The sequence below is a fragment of the Tachysurus fulvidraco genome, chromosome 2, assembly GCF_022655615.1.
Source record: "Tachysurus fulvidraco isolate hzauxx_2018 chromosome 2, HZAU_PFXX_2.0, whole genome shotgun sequence".
Classification (NCBI taxonomy): domain Eukaryota; kingdom Metazoa; phylum Chordata; class Actinopteri; order Siluriformes; family Bagridae; genus Tachysurus; species Tachysurus fulvidraco.
The window spans coordinates 40,922,654-40,925,153 of record NC_062519.1 but is presented as its reverse complement, the minus strand read 5'-3'; positions in this window follow the sequence as shown (position 1 = coordinate 40,925,153).

Sequence of the window (2,500 nt, the reverse complement as noted above, 5' to 3'; positions counted from 1 at the left end):
AGCAGCTCGACCCTCTCGGCTCCCCTAATAAATTATTAACTCTAACTGACAAATACAGTTACGGAGCCTGAGCTCAGATCTGTTGCATTTTCTAACAAGATTGCTGTAGACACATGTTACAGGAGGATGGAGTCAGCTCCTCTCTCTCTCTCTCTCTCTCTCTCTCTCTCTCTCTCTCTCTCTCTCTCTCTCTCTAACACTCTCATGCCTCAGCAGTTTGACTGATGGCTAGAGACTGGAGGAAAAGTGCCTAAGAGACTGAATATTTTAGAGGTAAAATAATACCACTTGATTTAGTGTGTAATACAAAAGAAGTGCTTTGTTTCACTCGCAATCCACCGAAGAAACGCCAGGCGCTTTGGATCCATGAATAATAAAAAATGGTGGCAAAAGAATCGCTTGCCGTGCTTTTTTTTTTTTTTTTATTTTTTTTATTCTTTCATTCTTTCCTCCTGTTGCTAAACTTTGCACCGAACTCTGCACTGAAAATGTTTTTTTATTTTTTTATTTTTTTATTTTTTTTTTGTGATCTAATGAAGAAATGTTTTGTTATAGTACATTAAAAAAAACATAATAATCAGGAGCACTCACAGGTTCTGGTTCAGGTCCCTCGCCTCAACTCCTCCTCGTCCTCCTCCTCCTCCTCCTCCTCCTCCTCCTCCTCCTCCTTTCCCTCCCTTTGCGCTGTCCATGTTAACGGACACATCCCATGTTTACACAGCTGTTATAGTGTGTTTGATTAACTTCCACAGCCGTCTATTGTCTGAGTCGTTCGTCACGCGACTGTGTGGATGTGTCTGATCATCACAAACGTTCGTATTGTTCCAGGCTGCAAGCTGCCTTAATTAATGAACTGCATTTAACGATTCATATCGAAAGCACGGGTTGCTTTAAGTGCTCACTCGAGTGTGTGTGTGTGTGTGTGTGTGTGTGTGTGTGTGTGTGTGTATGGGTGTTTGTGGGTGTGTGTGTGTGTGGATGGATGGCACAAATGAAATAGTTGTTCTTTTTCCAAAGATGTTGTAGAGAGCTGGGTGTAGACAGGCTTCGATGGAAGTAGATGGTGATAGATGAATGTAGACGAGGGGTAAATAGTTGAAGATGAAGGGTAGATGGGTGTATAGGTGGTAGACAGCAGGAGATGGTGCCAGACAGGGTGTATTTAGACGTAGACAAGGCGTAGATGAGGAAGATGGCAATAAACAGATACAAGTATACAAGATAGGTATAGTTGGTTCGAGACAAGGAGAAGATGAAGGTAGATGGGTGTTGATGGTTGGAGATGAGGGGTAGATGGATGGAACTGAGGAGGAGGCAGTGATGGAGAGATATATACAGAGGAAGATGGGTAGATAGATACAGTAGATAGATGTAGGCAAGGAGTAGATGGAGTTAATGTGGATGAGTGGTAGATGAAAATAGATGGGAATAGATGGTTGGAGACAAGGGGTGGATGGATGAAAATGAGGGGTAGATGGGTGTAGATGGATAGAGACAAGGGGTAGATGGTTGAAGATGAAGGGTGGATGGGTGTAGATGGAGATAGATGGATGGAGACAAGGTGGTAGACAACAGTAGATGGAGGAAAATGGCAATGGAGAGTTGAGATAGAATAGACTGACTCTAAAATGGTTGGAGACAAGGGGTAGATGAATGTAGATGAGGGGTAGATGGAGGTAGATAAGTATTCACAGAGTAGGCAGTGATAGAATGATATATACAGAGGTAGACGGGTATAGACGAGGGATAGACATATGAGGAAGGGTATATAGGTGATAGATGGAGGTACAAGGGGTTAACAGGGTAAATAACAATAGATGGGTATACAAAATAGGTAGACACTGGAAAATGGGAGAGGAGGAGGCAGTAGATGGAGGTAGATGGGATAGAATTTGGATAGATGGCTGATTGGTGGTTGGTAGATGGGGTACAAAGAGGTAGATGGAGGGGTAGAATAGAATAGATCTGGAATGGATCAAGGTAGAAGGGTGTTAGATGGTGGTTGGCAGGGTCAACAGCTAGATTTGGGGTTAGAATAGAGTAGATGGGGAATAGATACGGGTAGATTGCAGTAGATGGGGTAAACAGAGTTAGATATGGGTAGAATATTGTAGATGGGCAATAGAGAGAGGTAGATGGGTGGCAGATTGCAGTAGATGGGGTAAACAGAGGTAGATATGGGTAGAATATTGTAGACGGGCAATAGAGAGAGGTAGATGGGTGGCAGATTTCAGTAGATGGGGTAAACAGAGGTAGATATGGTTAGAATATTGTAGATGGGCAATAGAGAGAGGTAGATGGGTGGCAGATTGCAGTAGATGGGGTAAACAGAGGTAGATATGGGTAGAATAGTGTAGATAGGCAATAGAGAGAGGTAGATGGGTGGCAGATTGCAGTAGATGGGGTAAACAGAGGTAGATATGGGTAGAATAGTGTAGATAGGCAATAGAGAGAGGTAGATGGGTGGCAGATTGCAGTAGATGGGGTAAACAGAGGTAGA